We start from the raw sequence: 21115 nt of genomic DNA, 5'->3' as shown, positions 1-21115 counted from the left end.
AACATTTTGACACTTCTGTGTCTACGACCATATCACGTTGAAAACACCGGTTCTCGTCCGATCACCGAAGTTAAGCAACGTCGAGCCCGGTTAGTACTTGGATGGGTGACCGCCCTGGGAATACCGGGTGTTGTAGACATTTTTTGTACCTATAATTTTGCATTTCTACCAAACAATTAATGTAAAGTTTTGCTTCTGAAAAAATCTGTTTTATATAAATTTCTTTTCAAAAATGCTACTACCTAACCTTATATATCAAAAATTTTAACACTTCTGTGTCTACGACCATATCACGTTGAAAACACCGGTTCTCGTCCGATCACCGAAGTTAAGCAACGTCGAGCCCGGTTAGTACTTGGATGGGTGACCGCCTGGGAATACCGGGTGTTGTAGACATTTTTTTACTTATAATTTTGCATTCCTACCAAACATAATTGTTCTATGATTTTTTTTACTAATTTACTTGGATGTAATATTCAACATATCTAGCTATCAATGAATGAAGAAAACAGAAAATAAATCATTCATAAATTATTTATTTTTCAATACCCATCTGCATGGTGAAATATTTTTACGTGAAATACATGCAAGTCAAGTTATATACACTTAAGAATTCCACTCCTTCCACATGCATGTGGCTACATATATATATTTTTTTTTTAATTAGGTCGTCTGTGATAATATGGTATCCGCCTTTTGTCGTCATTTGAAATCGCCTCTTTCTTTTTGACCAGGGCTTATATGATTCACTATTTTTCTGAAAGAATTCTGATTAGCAAAAATTCATTATAGCAAAAACAAATAATAAACAATAAATACTAATTATAGCTTGTAAAGTTCCAGTAAAAAATTCGAATATTTGAAACGTCTTTCATCTCGGTCAAGGAAGTCCCGCTTTCGAAGTTTGCCATCTTTGTGTGCTTTCATATCGAAGGCAAAATCTAAATTTTTGGGAAGTCTCTTTATTTCTACGTATATCTGAAAGCAAAAACATATAAAGAAATGATTTTACTACAAAGGTATATCATTTTTACGGCACAATCTAGTTTTTGTGAAATAATACAACACGTTTTCTGATGAAGAATCGCACGAGAGAAATTGACAAGTTGTACATTAATCGTAAATATTTCTTTACTCGTGGTATTTTGTTTAATTCTTATGACATATTCTGAAAGAAAAATTCCTGCTGAAGATTTTCGTGTATGATTTATATATCAAAACGTACAATTTATTTGAAACAAATGATTAAAACTTGTCGAACAAGCACACAGATTTTCTTGTCGATCTGTTTGAATTAGATTGTCATGAAAGTTTAAGGGTGCTCTCGTCGAGGTCCGCGTTAGATAGATAATTACACTATGTCAGTGAGGTTTGGAAAACATTGTAATCTGTCGTTCATTCGCACACATCGTTCAACAACCAAAACCGCAAAATGTCAGACGCACCAGCACCAGTAGTAAAGACCCCAGCTAAGTCACCAAAGAAGAAAGTTGCAGCTAAACCAAAGAAAGTAGCTACTCATCCAAAATACAGCGAGATGGTCGGAAAGGCTATATCTGCTTTGAAAGAGCGTGGAGGCTCCAGCCGTCAAGCCATCCTTAAGTATATCTTAGCAAACTTCAGCGTTGGTAGCGATGCAAAAACAGTAAACACTCACTTGAAGTTAGCTCTGAAATCAGGAGTGAAGAGCAATAGCTTGAAACAGTCGAAGGGTACCGGCGCTTCTGGAAGCTTTAAGATTGGGGAAGTGGCTAAACCAGCTAAGAAACCAGCAAAGAAAGTAGTTAAACCTAAAGCCGCCAAGCCAAAGAAGGCAAAGACACCTACCAAAAAGACTGCCGCAAAGAAACCTGCAGCAAAGAAACCAGCAGGTGAAAAGAAAGCAGCTAAACCAAAAGCAAAGAAACCAGCTGCAAAGAAACCTGCTGCAAAACCTGCTGCCAAATCTGCAAAGAAAGCCACAAAATCTCCCAAGAAGACAAAGGCTGCAGCTAAACCAAAGAAGGCAAAGACACCAAAGAAGAAGTAAATAAAGGAAGCATCCTGATGCTTTTAAAGCTTAAACAGCCCTTTTAAGGGCTACCAAAATTTTTCAAAAAGAGTCTGAAATTGTTGCATGGTATTAGTCACAAATAAAATATAGCTTGTCCCATATTCTAAATCTCTCTGTCTTCTCTGCAATTTTTTTCTACTATAAAGTCCATGTGTACTTGCCTAGTTTTACTATCTTCCACTCTCTGGATCGTGCAGTAAGTGTTTAGTTTTGCTTCTATCTTAAACCTGAAATTTTTTTTTATACAAATTCTAGATCTGTTCAAAATTGCTACTTCCTAACTTTATATATCAAACATTTTGACACTTCTGTGTCTACGACCATATCACGTTGAAAACACCGGTTCTCGTCCGATCACCGAAGTTAAGCAACGTCGAGCCCGGTTAGTACTTGGATGGGTGACCGCCTGGGAATACCGGGTGTTGTAGACATTTTTTGTACCTATAATTTTGCATTTCTACCAAACAATTAATGTAAAGTTTTGCTTCTGAAAAAATCTGTTTTATATAAATTTCTTTTCAAAAATGCTACTACCTAACCTTATATATCAAAAATTTTAACACTTCTGTGTCTACGACCATATCACGTTGAAAACACCGGTTCTCGTCCGATCACCGAAGTTAAGCAACGTCGAGCCCGGTTAGTACTTGGATGGGTGACCGCCTGGGAATACCGGGTGTTGTAGACATTTTTTTACTTATAATTTTGCATTCCTACCAAACATAATTGTTCTATGATTTTTTTTACTAATTTACTTGGATGTAATATTCAACATATCTAGCTATCAATGAATGAAGAAAACAGAAAATAAATCATTCATAAATTTATTTATTTTTCAATACCCATCTGCATGGTGAAATATTTTTACGTGAAATACATGCAAGTCAAGTTATATACACTTAAGAATTCCACTCCTTCCACATGCATGTGGCTACATATATATATATTTTTTTTAAATTAGGTCGTCTGTGATAATATGGTATCCGCCTTTTGTCGTCATTTGAAATCGCCTCTTTCTTTTTGACCAGGGCTTATATGATTCACTATTTTTCTGAAAGAATTCTGATTAGCAAAAATTCATTATAGCAAAAACAAATAATAAACAATAAATACTAATTATAGCTTGTAAAGTTCCAGTAAAAAATTCGAATATTTGAAACGTCTTTCATCTCGGTCAAGGAAGTCCCGCTTTCGAAGTTTGCCATCTTTGTGTGCTTTCATATCGAAGGCAAAATCTAAATTTTTGGGAAGTCTCTTTATTTCTACGTATAGCTGAAAGCAAAAACATATAAAGAAATGATTTTACTACAAAGGTATATCATTTTTACGGCACAATCTAGTTTTTGTGAAATAATACAACACGTTTTCTGATGAAGAATCGCACGAGAGAAATTGACAAGTTGTACATTAATCGTAAATATTTCTTTACTCGTGGTATTTTGTTTAATTCTTATGACATATTCTGAAAGAAAAATTCCTGCTGAAGATTTTCGTGTATGATTTATATATCAAAACGTACAATTTATTTGAAACAAATGATTAAAACTTGTCGAACAAGCACACAGATTTTCTTGTCGATCTGTTTGAATTAGATTGTCATGAAAGTTTAAGGGTGCTCTCGTCGAGGTCCGCGTTAGATAGATAATTACACTATGTCAGTGAGGTTTGGAAAACATTGTAATCTGTCGTTCATTCGCACACATCGTTCAACAACCAAAACCGCAAAATGTCAGACGCACCAGCACCAGTAGTAAAGACCCCAGCTAAGTCACCAAAGAAGAAAGTTGCAGCTAAACCAAAGAAAGTAGCTACTCATCCAAAATACAGCGAGATGGTCGGAAAGGCTATATCTGCTTTGAAAGAGCGTGGAGGCTCCAGCCGTCAAGCCATCCTTAAGTATATCTTAGCAAACTTCAGCGTTGGTAGCGATGCAAAAACAGTAAACACTCACTTGAAGTTAGCTCTGAAATCAGGAGTGAAGAGCAATAGCTTGAAACAGTCGAAGGGTACCGGCGCTTCTGGAAGCTTTAAGATTGGGGAAGTGGCTAAACCAGCTAAGAAACCAGCAAAGAAAGTAGTTAAACCTAAAGCCGCCAAGCCAAAGAAGGCAAAGACACCTACCAAAAAGACTGCCGCAAAGAAACCTGCAGCAAAGAAACCAGCAGGTGAAAAGAAAGCAGCTAAACCAAAAGCAAAGAAACCAGCTGCAAAGAAACCTGCTGCAAAACCTGCTGCCAAATCTGCAAAGAAAGCCACAAAATCTCCCAAGAAGACAAAGGCTGCAGCTAAACCAAAGAAGGCAAAGACACCAAAGAAGAAGTAAATAAAGGAAGCATCCTGATGCTTTTAAAGCTTAAACAGCCCTTTTAAGGGCTACCAAAATTTTTCAAAAAGAGTCTGAAATTGTTGCATGGTATTAGTCACAAATAAAATATAGCTTGTCCCATATTCTAAATCTCTCTGTCTTCTCTGCAATTTTTTTCTACTATAAAGTCCATGTGTACTTGCCTAGTTTTACTATCTTCCACTCTCTGGATCGTGCAGTAAGTGTTTAGTTTTGCTTCTATCTTAAACCTGAAATTTTTTTTTATACAAATTCTAGATCTGTTCAAAATTGCTACTTCCTAACTTTATATATCAAACATTTTGACACTTCTGTGTCTACGACCATATCACGTTGAAAACACCGGTTCTCGTCCGATCACCGAAGTTAAGCAACGTCGAGCCCGGTTAGTACTTGGATGGGTGACCGCCTGGGAATACCGGGTGTTGTAGACATTTTTTGTACCTATAATTTTGCATTTCTACCAAACAATTAATGTAAAGTTTTGCTTCTGAAAAAATCTGTTTTATATAAATTTCTTTTCAAAAATGCTACTACCTAACCTTATATATCAAAAATTTTAACACTTCTGTGTCTACGACCATATCACGTTGAAAACACCGGTTCTCGTCCGATCACCGAAGTTAAGCAACGTCGAGCCCGGTTAGTACTTGGATGGGTGACCGCCTGGGAATACCGGGTGTTGTAGACATTTTTTTACTTATAATTTTGCATTCCTACCAAACATAATTGTTCTATGATTTTTTTTACTAATTTACTTGGATGTGATATTCAACATATCTAGCTATCAATGAATGAAGAAAACAGAAAATAAATCATTCATAAATTTATTTATTTTTCAATACCCATCTGCATGGTGAAATATTTTTACGTGAAATACATGCAAGTCAAGTTATATACACTTAAGAATTCCACTCCTTCCACATGCATGTGGCTACATATATATATATTTTTTTTAAATTAGGTCGTCTGTGATAATATGGTATCCGCCTTTTGTCGTCATTTGAAATCGCCTCTTTCTTTTTGACCAGGGCTTATATGATTCACTATTTTTCTGAAAGAATTCTGATTAGCAAAAATTCATTATAGCAAAAACAAATAATAAACAATAAATACTAATTATAGCTTGTAAAGTTCCAGTAAAAAATTCGAATATTTGAAACGTCTTTCATCTCGGTCAAGGAAGTCCCGCTTTCGAAGTTTGCCATCTTTGTGTGCTTTCATATCGAAGGCAAAATCTAAATTTTTGGGAAGTCTCTTTATTTCTACGTATATCTGAAAGCAAAAACATATAAAGAAATGATTTTACTACAAAGGTATATCATTTTTACGGCACAATCTAGTTTTTGTGAAATAATACAACACGTTTTCTGATGAAGAATCGCACGAGAGAAATTGACAAGTTGTACATTAATCGTAAATATTTCTTTACTCGTGGTATTTTGTTTAATTCTTATGACATATTCTGAAAGAAAAATTCCTGCTGAAGATTTTCGTGTATGATTTATATATCAAAACGTACAATTTATTTGAAACAAATGATTAAAACTTGTCGAACAAGCACACAGATTTTCTTGTCGATCTGTTTGAATTAGATTGTCATGAAAGTTTAAGGGTGCTCTCGTCGAGGTCCGCGTTAGATAGATAATTACACTATGTCAGTGAGGTTTGGAAAACATTGTAATCTGTCGTTCATTCGCACACATCGTTCAACAACCAAAACCGCAAAATGTCAGACGCATCAGCACCAGTAGTAAAGACCCCAGCTAAGTCACCAAAGAAGAAAGTTGCAGCTAAACCAAAGAAAGTAGCTACTCATCCAAAATACAGCGAGATGGTCGGAAAGGCTATATCTGCTTTGAAAGAGCGTGGAGGCTCCAGCCGTCAAGCCATCCTTAAGTATATCTTAGCAAACTTCAGCGTTGGTAGCGATGCAAAAACAGTAAACACTCACTTGAAGTTAGCTCTGAAATCAGGAGTGAAGAGCAATAGCTTGAAACAGTCGAAGGGTACCGGCGCTTCTGGAAGCTTTAAGATTGGGGAAGTGGCTAAACCAGCTAAGAAACCAGCAAAGAAAGTAGTTAAACCTAAAGCCGCCAAGCCAAAGAAGGCAAAGACACCTACCAAAAAGACTGCCGCAAAGAAACCTGCAGCAAAGAAACCAGCAGGTGAAAAGAAAGCAGCTAAACCAAAAGCAAAGAAACCAGCTGCAAAGAAACCTGCTGCAAAACCTGCTGCCAAATCTGCAAAGAAAGCCACAAAATCTCCCAAGAAGACAAAGGCTGCAGCTAAACCAAAGAAGGCAAAGACACCAAAGAAGAAGTAAATAAAGGAAGCATCCTGATGCTTTTAAAGCTTAAACAGCCCTTTTAAGGGCTACCAAAATTTTTCAAAAAGAGTCTGAAATTGTTGCATGGTATTAGTCACAAATAAAATATAGCTTGTCCCATATTCTAAATCTCTCTGTCTTCTCTGCAATTTTTTTCTACTATAAAGTCCATGTGTACTTGCCTAGTTTTACTATCTTCCACTCTCTGGATCGTGCAGTAAGTGTTTAGTTTTGCTTCTATCTTAAACCTGAAATTTTTTTTTATACAAATTCTAGATCTGTTCAAAATTGCTACTTCCTAACTTTATATATCAAACATTTTGACACTTCTGTGTCTACGACCATATCACGTTGAAAACACCGGTTCTCGTCCGATCACCGAAGTTAAGCAACGTCGAGCCCGGTTAGTACTTGGATGGGTGACCGCCTGGGAATACCGGGTGTTGTAGACATTTTTTGTACCTATAATTTTGCATTTCTACCAAACAATTAATGTAAAGTTTTGCTTCTGAAAAAATCTGTTTTATATAAATTTCTTTTCAAAAATGCTACTACCTAACCTTATATATCAAAAATTTTAACACTTCTGTGTCTACGACCATATCACGTTGAAAACACCGGTTCTCGTCCGATCACCGAAGTTAAGCAACGTCGAGCCCGGTTAGTACTTGGATGGGTGACCGCCTGGGAATACCGGGTGTTGTAGACATTTTTTTACTTATAATTTTGCATTCCTACCAAACATAATTGTTCTATGATTTTTTTTACTAATTTACTTGGATGTAATATTCAACATATCTAGCTATCAATGAATGAAGAAAACAGAAAATAAATCATTCATAAATTTATTTATTTTTCAATACCCATCTGCATGGTGAAATATTTTTACGTGAAATACATGCAAGTCAAGTTATATACACTTAAGAATTCCACTCCTTCCACATGCATGTGGCTACATATATATATTTTTTTTTTAAATTAGGTCGTCTGTGATAATATGGTATCCGCCTTTTGTCGTCATTTGAAATCGCCTCTTTCTTTTTGACCAGGGCTTATATGATTCACTATTTTTCTGAAAGAATTCTGATTAGCAAAAATTCATTATAGCAAAAACAAATAATAAACAATAAATACTAATTATAGCTTGTAAAGTTCCAGTAAAAAATTCGAATATTTGAAACGTCTTTCATCTCGGTCAAGGAAGTCCCGCTTTCGAAGTTTGCCATCTTTGTGTGCTTTCATATCGAAGGCAAAATCTAAATTTTTGGGAAGTCTCTTTATTTCTACGTATATCTGAAAGCAAAAACATATAAAGAAATGATTTTACTACAAAGGTATATCATTTTTACGGCACAATCTAGTTTTTGTGAAATAATACAACACGTTTTCTGATGAAGAATCGCACGAGAGAAATTGACAAGTTGTACATTAATCGTAAATATTTCTTTACTCGTGGTATTTTGTTTAATTCTTATGACATATTCTGAAAGAAAAATTCCTGCTGAAGATTTTCGTGTATGATTTATATATCAAAACGTACAATTTATTTGAAACAAATGATTAAAACTTGTCGAACAAGCACACAGATTTTCTTGTCGATCTGTTTGAATTAGATTGTCATGAAAGTTTAAGGGTGCTCTCGTCGAGGTCCGCGTTAGATAGATAATTACACTATGTCAGTGAGGTTTGGAAAACATTGTAATCTGTCGTTCATTCGCACACATCGTTCAACAACCAAAACCGCAAAATGTCAGACGCACCAGCACCAGTAGTAAAGACCCCAGCTAAGTCACCAAAGAAGAAAGTTGCAGCTAAACCAAAGAAAGTAGCTACTCATCCAAAATACAGCGAGATGGTCGGAAAGGCTATATCTGCTTTGAAAGAGCGTGGAGGCTCCAGCCGTCAAGCCATCCTTAAGTATATCTTAGCAAACTTCAGCGTTGGTAGCGATGCAAAAACAGTAAACACTCACTTGAAGTTAGCTCTGAAATCAGGAGTGAAGAGCAATAGCTTGAAACAGTCGAAGGGTACCGGCGCTTCTGGAAGCTTTAAGATTGGGGAAGTGGCTAAACCAGCTAAGAAACCAGCAAAGAAAGTAGTTAAACCTAAAGCCGCCAAGCCAAAGAAGGCAAAGACACCTACCAAAAAGACTGCCGCAAAGAAACCTGCAGCAAAGAAACCAGCAGGTGAAAAGAAAGCAGCTAAACCAAAAGCAAAGAAACCAGCTGCAAAGAAACCTGCTGCAAAACCTGCTGCCAAATCTGCAAAGAAAGCCACAAAATCTCCCAAGAAGACAAAGGCTGCAGCTAAACCAAAGAAGGCAAAGACACCAAAGAAGAAGTAAATAAAGGAAGCATCCTGATGCTTTTAAAGCTTAAACAGCCCTTTTAAGGGCTACCAAAATTTTTCAAAAAGAGTCTGAAATTGTTGCATGGTATTAGTCACAAATAAAATATAGCTTGTCCCATATTCTAAATCTCTCTGTCTTCTCTGCAATTTTTTTCTACTATAAAGTCCATGTGTACTTGCCTAGTTTTACTATCTTCCACTCTCTGGATCGTGCAGTAAGTGTTTAGTTTTGCTTCTATCTTAAACCTGAAATTTTTTTTTATACAAATTCTAGATCTGTTCAAAATTGCTACTTCCTAACTTTATATATCAAACATTTTGACACTTCTGTGTCTACGACCATATCACGTTGAAAACACCGGTTCTCGTCCGATCACCGAAGTTAAGCAACGTCGAGCCCGGTTAGTACTTGGATGGGTGACCGCCTGGGAATACCGGGTGTTGTAGACATTTTTTGTACCTATAATTTTGCATTTCTACCAAACAATTAATGTAAAGTTTTGCTTCTGAAAAAATCTGTTTTATATAAATTTCTTTTCAAAAATGCTACTACCTAACCTTATATATCAAAAATTTTAACACTTCTGTGTCTACGACCATATCACGTTGAAAACACCGGTTCTCGTCCGATCACCGAAGTTAAGCAACGTCGAGCCCGGTTAGTACTTGGATGGGTGACCGCCTGGGAATACCGGGTGTTGTAGACATTTTTTTACTTATAATTTTGCATTCCTACCAAACATAATTGTTCTATGATTTTTTTTACTAATTTACTTGGATGTAATATTCAACATATCTAGCTATCAATGAATGAAGAAAACAGAAAATAAATCATTCATAAATTTATTTATTTTTCAATACCCATCTGCATGGTGAAATATTTTTACGTGAAATACATGCAAGTCAAGTTATATACACTTAAGAATTCCACTCCTTCCACATGCATGTGGCTACATATATATTTTTTTTTTTTAAATTAGGTCGTCTGTGATAATATGGTATCCGCCTTTTGTCGTCATTTGAAATCGCCTCTTTCTTTTTGACCAGGGCTTATATGATTCACTATTTTTCTGAAAGAATTCTGATTAGCAAAAATTCATTATAGCAAAAACAAATAATAAACAATAAATACTAATTATAGCTTGTAAAGTTCCAGTAAAAAATTCGAATATTTGAAACGTCTTTCATCTCGGTCAAGGAAGTCCCGCTTTCGAAGTTTGCCATCTTTGTGTGCTTTCATATCGAAGGCAAAATCTAAATTTTTGGGAAGTCTCTTTATTTCTACGTATATCTGAAAGCAAAAACATATAAAGAAATGATTTTACTACAAAGGTATATCATTTTTACGGCACAATCTAGTTTTTGTGAAATAATACAACACGTTTTCTGATGAAGAATCGCACGAGAGAAATTGACAAGTTGTACATTAATCGTAAATATTTCTTTACTCGTGGTATTTTGTTTAATTCTTATGACATATTCTGAAAGAAAAATTCCTGCTGAAGATTTTCGTGTATGATTTATATATCAAAACGTACAATTTATTTGAAACAAATGATTAAAACTTGTCGAACAAGCACACAGATTTTCTTGTCGATCTGTTTGAATTAGATTGTCATGAAAGTTTAAGGGTGCTCTCGTCGAGGTCCGCGTTAGATAGATAATTACACTATGTCAGTGAGGTTTGGAAAACATTGTAATCTGTCGTTCATTCGCACACATCGTTCAACAACCAAAACCGCAAAATGTCAGACGCACCAGCACCAGTAGTAAAGACCCCAGCTAAGTCACCAAAGAAGAAAGTTGCAGCTAAACCAAAGAAAGTAGCTACTCATCCAAAATACAGCGAGATGGTCGGAAAGGCTATATCTGCTTTGAAAGAGCGTGGAGGCTCCAGCCGTCAAGCCATCCTTAAGTATATCTTAGCAAACTTCAGCGTTGGTAGCGATGCAAAAACAGTAAACACTCACTTGAAGTTAGCTCTGAAATCAGGAGTGAAGAGCAATAGCTTGAAACAGTCGAAGGGTACCGGCGCTTCTGGAAGCTTTAAGATTGGGGAAGTGGCTAAACCAGCTAAGAAACCAGCAAAGAAAGTAGTTAAACCTAAAGCCGCCAAGCCAAAGAAGGCAAAGACACCTACCAAAAAGACTGCCGCAAAGAAACCTGCAGCAAAGAAACCAGCAGGTGAAAAGAAAGCAGCTAAACCAAAAGCAAAGAAACCAGCTGCAAAGAAACCTGCTGCAAAACCTGCTGCCAAATCTGCAAAGAAAGCCACAAAATCTCCCAAGAAGACAAAGGCTGCAGCTAAACCAAAGAAGGCAAAGACACCAAAGAAGAAGTAAATAAAGGAAGCATCCTGATGCTTTTAAAGCTTAAACAGCCCTTTTAAGGGCTACCAAAATTTTTCAAAAAGAGTCTGAAATTGTTGCATGGTATTAGTCACAAATAAAATATAGCTTGTCCCATATTCTAAATCTCTCTGTCTTCTCTGCAATTTTTTTCTACTATAAAGTCCATGTGTACTTGCCTAGTTTTACTATCTTCCACTCTCTGGATCGTGCAGTAAGTGTTTAGTTTTGCTTCTATCTTAAACCTGAAATTTTTTTTTATACAAATTCTAGATCTGTTCAAAATTGCTACTTCCTAACTTTATATATCAAACATTTTGACACTTCTGTGTCTACGACCATATCACGTTGAAAACACCGGTTCTCGTCCGATCACCGAAGTTAAGCAACGTCGAGCCCGGTTAGTACTTGGATGGGTGACCGCCTGGGAATACCGGGTGTTGTAGACATTTTTTGTACCTATAATTTTGCATTTCTACCAAACAATTAATGTAAAGTTTTGCTTCTGAAAAAATCTGTTTTATATAAATTTCTTTTCAAAAATGCTACTACCTAACCTTATATATCAAAAATTTTAACACTTCTGTGTCTACGACCATATCACGTTGAAAACACCGGTTCTCGTCCGATCACCGAAGTTAAGCAACGTCGAGCCCGGTTAGTACTTGGATGGGTGACCGCCTGGGAATACCGGGTGTTGTAGACATTTTTTTACTTATAATTTTGCATTCCTACCAAACATAATTGTTCTATGATTTTTTTTACTAATTTACTTGGATGTAATATTCAACATATCTAGCTATCAATGAATGAAGAAAACAGAAAATAAATCATTCATAAATTTATTTATTTTTCAATACCCATCTGCATGGTGAAATATTTTTACGTGAAATACATGCAAGTCAAGTTATATACACTTAAGAATTCCACTCCTTCCACATGCATGTGGCTACATATATATATATTTTTTTTTTAAATTAGGTCGTCTGTGATAATATGGTATCCGCCTTTTGTCGTCATTTGAAATCGCCTCTTTCTTTTTGACCAGGGCTTATATGATTCACTATTTTTCTGAAAGAATTCTGATTAGCAAAAATTCATTATAGCAAAAACAAATAATAAACAATAAATACTAATTATAGCTTGTAAAGTTCCAGTAAAAAATTCGAATATTTGAAACGTCTTTCATCTCGGTCAAGGAAGTCCCGCTTTCGAAGTTTGCCATCTTTGTGTGCTTTCATATCGAAGGCAAAATCTAAATTTTTGGGAAGTCTCTTTATTTCTACGTATATCTGAAAGCAAAAACATATAAAGAAATGATTTTACTACAAAGGTATATCATTTTTACGGCACAATCTAGTTTTTGTGAAATAATACAACACGTTTTCTGATGAAGAATCGCACGAGAGAAATTGACAAGTTGTACATTAATCGTAAATATTTCTTTACTCGTGGTATTTTGTTTAATTCTTATGACATATTCTGAAAGAAAAATTCCTGCTGAAGATTTTCGTGTATGATTTATATATCAAAACGTACAATTTATTTGAAACAAATGATTAAAACTTGTCGAACAAGCACACAGATTTTCTTGTCGATCTGTTTGAATTAGATTGTCATGAAAGTTTAAGGGTGCTCTCGTCGAGGTCCGCGTTAGATAGATAATTACACTATGTCAGTGAGGTTTGGAAAACATTGTAATCTGTCGTTCATTCGCACACATCGTTCAACAACCAAAACCGCAAAATGTCAGACGCACCAGCACCAGTAGTAAAGACCCCAGCTAAGTCACCAAAGAAGAAAGTTGCAGCTAAACCAAAGAAAGTAGCTACTCATCCAAAATACAGCGAGATGGTCGGAAAGGCTATATCTGCTTTGAAAGAGCGTGGAGGCTCCAGCCGTCAAGCCATCCTTAAGTATATCTTAGCAAACTTCAGCGTTGGTAGCGATGCAAAAACAGTAAACACTCACTTGAAGTTAGCTCTGAAATCAGGAGTGAAGAGCAATAGCTTGAAACAGTCGAAGGGTACCGGCGCTTCTGGAAGCTTTAAGATTGGGGAAGTGGCTAAACCAGCTAAGAAACCAGCAAAGAAAGTAGTTAAACCTAAAGCCGCCAAGCCAAAGAAGGCAAAGACACCTACCAAAAAGACTGCCGCAAAGAAACCTGCAGCAAAGAAACCAGCAGGTGAAAAGAAAGCAGCTAAACCAAAAGCAAAGAAACCAGCTGCAAAGAAACCTGCTGCAAAACCTGCTGCCAAATCTGCAAAGAAAGCCACAAAATCTCCCAAGAAGACAAAGGCTGCAGCTAAACCAAAGAAGGCAAAGACACCAAAGAAGAAGTAAATAAAGGAAGCATCCTGATGCTTTTAAAGCTTAAACAGCCCTTTTAAGGGCTACCAAAATTTTTCAAAAAGAGTCTGAAATTGTTGCATGGTATTAGTCACAAATAAAATATAGCTTGTCCCATATTCTAAATCTCTCTGTCTTCTCTGCAATTTTTTTCTACTATAAAGTCCATGTGTACTTGCCTAGTTTTACTATCTTCCACTCTCTGGATCGTGCAGTAAGTGTTTAGTTTTGCTTCTATCTTAAACCTGAAATTTTTTTTTATACAAATTCTAGATCTGTTCAAAATTGCTACTTCCTAACTTTATATATCAAACATTTTGACACTTCTGTGTCTACGACCATATCACGTTGAAAACACCGGTTCTCGTCCGATCACCGAAGTTAAGCAACGTCGAGCCCGGTTAGTACTTGGATGGGTGACCGCCTGGGAATACCGGGTGTTGTAGACATTTTTTGTACCTATAATTTTGCATTTCTACCAAACAATTAATGTAAAGTTTTGCTTCTGAAAAAATCTGTTTTATATAAATTTCTTTTCAAAAATGCTACTACCTAACCTTATATATCAAAAATTTTAACACTTCTGTGTCTACGACCATATCACGTTGAAAACACCGGTTCTCGTCCGATCACCGAAGTTAAGCAACGTCGAGCCCGGTTAGTACTTGGATGGGTGACCGCCTGGGAATACCGGGTGTTGTAGACATTTTTTTACTTATAATTTTGCATTCCTACCAAACATAATTGTTCTATGATTTTTTTTACTAATTTACTTGGATGTAATATTCAACATATCTAGCTATCAATGAATGAAGAAAACAGAAAATAAATCATTCATAAATTTATTTATTTTTCAATACCCATCTGCATGGTGAAATATTTTTACGTGAAATACATGCAAGTCAAGTTATATACACTTAAGAATTCCACTCCTTCCACATGCATGTGGCTACATATATATATATTTTTTTTTTAAATTAGGTCGTCTGTGATAATATGGTATCCGCCTTTTGTCGTCATTTGAAATCGCCTCTTTCTTTTTGACCAGGGCTTATATGATTCACTATTTTTCTGAAAGAATTCTGATTAGCAAAAATTCATTATAGCAAAAACAAATAATAAACAATAAATACTAATTATAGCTTGTAAAGTTCCAGTAAAAAATTCGAATATTTGAAACGTCTTTCATCTCGGTCAAGGAAGTCCCGCTTTCGAAGTTTGCCATCTTTGTGTGCTTTCATATCGAAGGCAAAATCTAAATTTTTGGGAAGTCTCTTTATTTCTACGTATATCTGAAAGCAAAAACATATAAAGAAATGATTTTACTACAAAGGTATATCATTTTTACGGCACAATCTAGTTTTTGTGAAATAATACAACACGTTTTCTGATGAAGAATCGCACGAGAGAAATTGACAAGTTGTACATTAATCGTAAATATTTCTTTACTCGTGGTATTTTGTTTAATTCTTATGACATATTCTGAAAGAAAAATTCCTGCTGAAGATTTTCGTGTATGATTTATATATCAAAACGTACAATTTATTTGAAACAAATGATTAAAACTTGTCGAACAAGCACACAGATTTTCTTGTCGATCTGTTTGAATTAGATTGTCATGAAAGTTTAAGGGTGCTCTCGTCGAGGTCCGCGTTAGATAGATAATTACACTATGTCAGTGAGGTTTGGAAAACATTGTAATCTGTCGTTCATTCGCACACATCGTTCAACAACCAAAACCGCAAAATGTCAGACGCACCAGCACCAGTAGTAAAGACCCCAGCTAAGTCACCAAAGAAGAAAGTTGCAGCTAAACCAAAGAAAGTAGCTACTCATCCAAAATACAGCGAGATGGTCGGAAAGGCTATATCTGCTTTGAAAGAGCGTGGAGGCTCCAGCCGTCAAGCCATCCTTAAGTATATCTTAGCAAACTTCAGCGTTGGTAGCGATGCAAAAACAGTAAACACTCACTTGAAGTTAGCTCTGAAATCAGGAGTGAAGAGCAATAGCTTGAAACAGTCGAAGGGTACCGGCGCTTCTGGAAGCTTTAAGATTGGGGAAGTGGCTAAACCAGCTAAGAAACCAGCAAAGAAAGTAGTTAAACCTAAAGCCGCCAAGCCAAAGAAGGCAAAGACACCTACCAAAAAGACTGCCGCAAAGAAACCTGCAGCAAAGAAACCAGCAGGTGAAAAGAAAGCAGCTAAACCAAAAGCAAAGAAACCAGCTGCAAAGAAACCTGCTGCAAAACCTGCTGCCAAATCTGCAAAGAAAGCCACAAAATCTCCCAAGAAGACAAAGGCTGCAGCTAAACCAAAGAAGGCAAAGACACCAAAGAAGAAGTAAATAAAGGAAGCATCCTGATGCTTTTAAAGCTTAAACAGCCCTTTTAAGGGCTACCAAAATTTTTCAAAAAGAGTCTGAAATTGTTGCATGGTATTAGTCACAAATAAAATATAGCTTGTCCCATATTCTAAATCTCTCTGTCTTCTCTGCAATTTTTTTCTACTATAAAGTCCATGTGTACTTGCCTAGTTTTACTATCTTCCACTCTCTGGATCGTGCAGTAAGTGTTTAGTTTTGCTTCTATCTTAAACCTGAAATTTTTTTTTATACAAATTCTAGATCTGTTCAAAATTGCTACTTCCTAACTTTATATATCAAACATTTTGACACTTCTGTGTCTACGACCATATCACGTTGAAAACACCGGTTCTCGTCCGATCACCGAAGTTAAGCAACGTCGAGCCCGGTTAGTACTTGGATGGGTGACCGCCTGGGAATACCGGGTGTTGTAGACATTTTTTGTACCTATAATTTTGCATTTCTACCAAACAATTAATGTAAAGTTTTGCTTCTGAAAAAATCTGTTTTATATAAATTTCTTTTCAAAAATGCTACTACCTAACCTTATATATCAAAAATTTTAACACTTCTGTGTCTACGACCATATCACGTTGAAAACACCGGTTCTCGTCCGATCACCGAAGTTAAGCAACGTCGAGCCCGGTTAGTACTTGGATGGGTGACCGCCTGGGAATACCGGGTGTTGTAGACATTTTTTTACTTATAATTTTGCATTCCTACCAAACATAATTGTTCTATGATTTTTTTTACTAATTTACTTGGATGTAATATTCAACATATCTAGCTATCAATGAATGAAGAAAACAGAAAATAAATCATTCATAAATTTATTTATTTTTCAATACCCATCTGCATGGTGAAATATTTTTACGTGAAATACATGCAAGTCAAGTTATATACACTTAAGAATTCCACTCCTTCCACATGCATGTGGCTACATATATATATATTTTTTTTTTAAATTAGGTCGTCTGTGATAATATGGTATCCGCCTTTTGTCGTCATTTGAAATCGCCTCTTTCTTTTTGACCAGGGCTTATATGATTCACTATTTTTCTGAAAGAATTCTGATTAGCAAAAATTCATTATAGCAAAAACAAATAATAAACAATAAATACTAATTATAGCTTGTAAAGTTCCAGTAAAAAATTCGAATATTTGAAACGTCTTTCATCTCGGTCAAGGAAGTCCCGCTTTCGAAGTTTGCCATCTTTGTGTGCTTTCATATCGAAGGCAAAATCTAAATTTTTGGGAAGTCTCTTTATTTCTACGTATATCTGAAAGCAAAAACATATAAAGAAATGATTTTACTACAAAGGTATATCATTTTTACGGCACAATCTAGTTTTTGTGAAATAATACAACACGTTTTCTGATGAAGAATCGCACGAGAGAAATTGACAAGTTGTACATTAATCGTAAATATTTCTTTACTCGTGGTATTTTGTTTAATTCTTATGACATATTCTGAAAGAAAAATTCCTGCTGAAGATTTTCGTGTATGATTTATATATCAAAACGTACAATTTATTTGAAACAAATGATTAAAACTTGTCGAACAAGCACACAGATTTTCTTGTCGATCTGTTTGAATTAGATTGTCATGAAAGTTTAAGGGTGCTCTCGTCGAGGTCCGCGTTAGATAGATAATTACACTATGTCAGTGAGGTTTGGAAAACATTGTAATCTGTCGTTCATTCGCACACATCGTTCAACAACCAAAACCGCAAAATGTCAGACGCACCAGCACCAGTAGTAAAGACCCCAGCTAAGTCACCAAAGAAGAAAGTTGCAGCTAAACCAAAGAAAGTAGCTACTCATCCAAAATACAGCGAGATGGTCGGAAAGGCTATATCTGCTTTGAAAGAGCGTGGAGGCTCCAGCCGTCAAGCCATCCTTAAGTATATCTTAGCAAACTTCAGCGTTGGTAGCGATGCAAAAACAGTAAACACTCACTTGAAGTTAGCTCTGAAATCAGGAGTGAAGAGCAATAGCTTGAAACAGTCGAAGGGTACCGGCGCTTCTGGAAGCTTTAAGATTGGGGAAGTGGCTAAACCAGCTAAGAAACCAGCAAAGAAAGTAGTTAAACCTAAAGCCGCCAAGCCAAAGAAGGCAAAGACACCTACCAAAAAGACTGCCGCAAAGAAACCTGCAGCAAAGAAACCAGCAGGTGAAAAGAAAGCAGCTAAACCAAAAGCAAAGAAACCAGCTGCAAAGAAACCTGCTGCAAAACCTGCTGCCAAATCTGCAAAGAAAGCCACAAAATCTCCCAAGAAGACAAAGGCTGCAGCTAAACCAAAGAAGGCAAAGACACCAAAGAAGAAGTAAATAAAGGAAGCATCCTGATGCTTTTAAAGCTTAAACAGCCCTTTTAAGGGCTACCAAAATTTTTCAAAAAGAGTCTGAAATTGTTGCATGGTATTAGTCACAAATAAAATATAGCTTGTCCCATATTCTAAATCTCTCTGTCTTCTCTGCAATTTTTTTCTACTATAAAGTCCATGTGTACTTGCCTAGTTTTACTATCTTCCACTCTCTGGATCGTGCAGTAAGTGTTTAGTTTTGCTTCTATCTTAAACCTGAAATTTTTTTTTATACAAATTCTAGATCTGTTCAAAATTGCTACTTCCTAACTTTATATATCAAACATTTTGACACTTCTGTGTCTACGACCATATCACGTTGAAAACACCGGTTCTCGTCCGATCACCGAAGTTAAGCAACGTCGAGCCCGGTTAGTACTTGGATGGGTGACCGCCTGGGAATACCGGGTGTTGTAGACATTTTTTGTACCTATAATTTTGCATTTCTACCAAACAATTAATGTAAAGTTTTGCTTCTGAAAAAATCTGTTTTATATAAATTTCTTTTCAAAAATGCTACTACCTAACCTTATATATCAAAAATTTTAACACTTCTGTGTCTACGACCATATCACGTTGAAAACACCGGTTCTCGTCCGATCACCGAAGTTAAGCAACGTCGAGCCCGGTTAGTACTTGGATGGGTGACCGCCTGGGAATACCGGGTGTTGTAGACATTTTTTTACTTATAATTTTGCATTCCTACCAAACATAATTGTTCTATGATTTTTTTTACTAATTTACTTGGATGTAATATTCAACATATCTAGCTATCAATGAATGAAGAAAACAGAAAATAAATCATTCATAAATTTATTTATTTTTCAATACCCATCTGCATGGTGAAATATTTTTACGTGAAATACATGCAAGTCAAGTTATATACACTTAAGAATTCCACTCCTTCCACATGCATGTGGCTACATATATATATTTTTTTTTTAAATTAGGTCGTCTGTGATAATATGGTATCCGCCTTTTGTCGTCATTTGAAATCGCCTCTTTCTTTTTGACCAGGGCTTATATGATTCACTATTTTTCTGAAAGAATTCTGATTAGCAAAAATTCATTATAGCAAAAACAAATAATAAACAATAAATACTAATTATAGCTTGTAAAGTTCCAGTAAAAAATTCGAATATTTGAAACGTCTTTCATCTCGGTCAAGGAAGTCCCGCTTTCGAAGTTTGCCATCTTTGTGTGCTTTCATATCGAAGGCAAAATCTAAATTTTTGGGAAGTCTCTTTATTTCTACGTATATCTGAAAGCAAAAACATATAAAGAAATGATTTTACTACAAAGGTATATCATTTTTACGGCACAATCTAGTTTTTGTGAAATAATACAACACGTTTTCTGATGAAGAATCGCACGAGAGAAATTGACAAGTTGTACATTAATCGTAAATATTTCTTTACTCGTGGTATTTTGTTTAATTCTTATGACATATTCTGAAAGAAAAATTCCTGCTGAAGATTTTCGTGTATGATTTATATATCAAAACGTACAATTTATTTGAAACAAATGATTAAAACTTGTCGAACAAGCACACAGATTTTCTTGTCGATCTGTTTGAATTAGATTGTCATGAAAGTTTAAGGGTGCTCTCGTCGAGGTCCGCGTTAGATAGATAATTACACTATGTCAGTGAGGTTTGGAAAACATTGTAATCTGTCGTTCATTCGCACACATCGTTCAACAACCAAAACCGCAAAATGTCAGACGCACCAGCACCAGTAGTAAAGACCCCAGCTAAGTCACCAAAGAAGAAAGTTGCAGCTAAACCAAAGAAAGTAGCTACTCATCCAAAATACAGCGAGATGGTCGGAAAGGCTATATCTGCTTTGAAAGAGCGTGGAGGCTCCAGCCGTCAAGCCATCCTTAAGTATATCTTAGCAAACTTCAGCGTTGGTAGCGATGCAAAAACAGTAAACACTCACTTGAAGTTAGCTCTGAAATCAGGAGTGAAGAGCAATAGCTTGAAACAGTCGAAGGGTACCGGCGCTTCTGGAAGCTTTAAGATTGGGGAAGTGGCTAAACCAGCTAAGAAACCAGCAAAGAAAGTAGTTAAACCTAAAGCCGCCAAGCCAAAGAAGGCAAAGACACCTACCAAAAAGACTGCCGCAAAGAAACCTGCAGCAAAGAAACCAGCAGGTGAAAAGAAAGCAGCTAAACCAAAAGCAAAGAAACCAGCTGCAAAGAAACCTGCTGCAAAACCTGCTGCCAAATCTGCAAAGAAAGCCACAAAATCTCCCAAGAAGACAAAGGCTGCAGCTAAACCAAAGAAGGCAAAGACACCAAAGAAGAAGTAAATAAAGGAAGCATCCTGATGCTTTTAAAGCTTAAACAGCCCTTTTAAGGGCTACCAAAATTTTTCAAAAAGAGTCTGAAATTGTTGCATGGTATTAGTCACAAATAAAATATAGCTTGTCCCATATTCTAAATCTCTCTGTCTTCTCTGCAATTTTTTTCTACTATAAAGTCCATGTGTACTTGCCTAGTTTTACTATCTTCCACTCTCTGGATCGTGCAGTAAGTGTTTAGTTTTGCTTCTATCTTAAACCTGAAATTTTTTTTTATACAAATTCTAGATCTGTTCAAAATTGCTACTTCCTA

The 21115-nt window shown here is 36.0% G+C and overlaps 18 non-coding genes across 18 annotated transcripts; all 18 read left to right on the top strand.

Moving 5' to 3' along the window:
* The first annotated feature begins 19 nt into the window (after positions 1 to 19).
* On the top strand, positions 20 to 139 carry LOC139508107 (5S ribosomal RNA). The gene has a single exon (XR_011661057.1). It is a non-coding gene; the product is annotated as a 5S ribosomal RNA (ribosomal RNA).
* A 138-nt stretch (positions 140 to 277) lies between these two features.
* Positions 278 to 396, top strand: LOC139508104 (5S ribosomal RNA). Its single transcript, XR_011661054.1, has one exon. It is a non-coding gene; the product is annotated as a 5S ribosomal RNA (ribosomal RNA).
* Positions 397 to 2365: 1969 nt separating this feature from the next.
* LOC139508103 (5S ribosomal RNA) lies at positions 2366 to 2484 on the top strand. Its single transcript, XR_011661053.1, has one exon. It is a non-coding gene; the product is annotated as a 5S ribosomal RNA (ribosomal RNA).
* A 138-nt stretch (positions 2485 to 2622) lies between these two features.
* LOC139508102 (5S ribosomal RNA) lies at positions 2623 to 2741 on the top strand. Its single transcript, XR_011661051.1, has one exon. It is a non-coding gene; the product is annotated as a 5S ribosomal RNA (ribosomal RNA).
* A 1971-nt stretch (positions 2742 to 4712) lies between these two features.
* LOC139508101 (5S ribosomal RNA) lies at positions 4713 to 4831 on the top strand. The gene has a single exon (XR_011661050.1). It is a non-coding gene; the product is annotated as a 5S ribosomal RNA (ribosomal RNA).
* Positions 4832 to 4969: 138 nt separating this feature from the next.
* Positions 4970 to 5088, top strand: LOC139508100 (5S ribosomal RNA). The gene has a single exon (XR_011661049.1). It is a non-coding gene; the product is annotated as a 5S ribosomal RNA (ribosomal RNA).
* A 1971-nt stretch (positions 5089 to 7059) lies between these two features.
* LOC139508098 (5S ribosomal RNA) lies at positions 7060 to 7178 on the top strand. The gene has a single exon (XR_011661047.1). It is a non-coding gene; the product is annotated as a 5S ribosomal RNA (ribosomal RNA).
* A 138-nt stretch (positions 7179 to 7316) lies between these two features.
* LOC139508096 (5S ribosomal RNA) lies at positions 7317 to 7435 on the top strand. Its single transcript, XR_011661046.1, has one exon. It is a non-coding gene; the product is annotated as a 5S ribosomal RNA (ribosomal RNA).
* Positions 7436 to 9406: 1971 nt separating this feature from the next.
* On the top strand, positions 9407 to 9525 carry LOC139508095 (5S ribosomal RNA). The gene has a single exon (XR_011661045.1). It is a non-coding gene; the product is annotated as a 5S ribosomal RNA (ribosomal RNA).
* Positions 9526 to 9663: 138 nt separating this feature from the next.
* Positions 9664 to 9782, top strand: LOC139508094 (5S ribosomal RNA). Its single transcript, XR_011661044.1, has one exon. It is a non-coding gene; the product is annotated as a 5S ribosomal RNA (ribosomal RNA).
* A 1971-nt stretch (positions 9783 to 11753) lies between these two features.
* LOC139508093 (5S ribosomal RNA) lies at positions 11754 to 11872 on the top strand. Its single transcript, XR_011661043.1, has one exon. It is a non-coding gene; the product is annotated as a 5S ribosomal RNA (ribosomal RNA).
* A 138-nt stretch (positions 11873 to 12010) lies between these two features.
* Positions 12011 to 12129, top strand: LOC139508092 (5S ribosomal RNA). Its single transcript, XR_011661042.1, has one exon. It is a non-coding gene; the product is annotated as a 5S ribosomal RNA (ribosomal RNA).
* A 1973-nt stretch (positions 12130 to 14102) lies between these two features.
* On the top strand, positions 14103 to 14221 carry LOC139508091 (5S ribosomal RNA). The gene has a single exon (XR_011661040.1). It is a non-coding gene; the product is annotated as a 5S ribosomal RNA (ribosomal RNA).
* Positions 14222 to 14359: 138 nt separating this feature from the next.
* On the top strand, positions 14360 to 14478 carry LOC139508090 (5S ribosomal RNA). Its single transcript, XR_011661039.1, has one exon. It is a non-coding gene; the product is annotated as a 5S ribosomal RNA (ribosomal RNA).
* Positions 14479 to 16451: 1973 nt separating this feature from the next.
* LOC139508089 (5S ribosomal RNA) lies at positions 16452 to 16570 on the top strand. The gene has a single exon (XR_011661038.1). It is a non-coding gene; the product is annotated as a 5S ribosomal RNA (ribosomal RNA).
* Positions 16571 to 16708: 138 nt separating this feature from the next.
* Positions 16709 to 16827, top strand: LOC139508088 (5S ribosomal RNA). The gene has a single exon (XR_011661037.1). It is a non-coding gene; the product is annotated as a 5S ribosomal RNA (ribosomal RNA).
* A 1973-nt stretch (positions 16828 to 18800) lies between these two features.
* On the top strand, positions 18801 to 18919 carry LOC139508085 (5S ribosomal RNA). Its single transcript, XR_011661035.1, has one exon. It is a non-coding gene; the product is annotated as a 5S ribosomal RNA (ribosomal RNA).
* Positions 18920 to 19057: 138 nt separating this feature from the next.
* LOC139508084 (5S ribosomal RNA) lies at positions 19058 to 19176 on the top strand. The gene has a single exon (XR_011661034.1). It is a non-coding gene; the product is annotated as a 5S ribosomal RNA (ribosomal RNA).
* Positions 19177 to 21115: the final 1939 nt, after the last annotated feature.

Source organism: Mytilus edulis, unplaced genomic scaffold, assembly GCF_963676685.1.
Source record: "Mytilus edulis unplaced genomic scaffold, xbMytEdul2.2 SCAFFOLD_120, whole genome shotgun sequence".
In the NCBI taxonomy this organism is placed as follows: Eukaryota; Metazoa; Mollusca; class Bivalvia; order Mytilida; family Mytilidae; genus Mytilus; species Mytilus edulis.
Note: the sequence above shows the minus strand (reverse complement) of the source record. Positions and strands in the feature narration are given on the sequence as shown.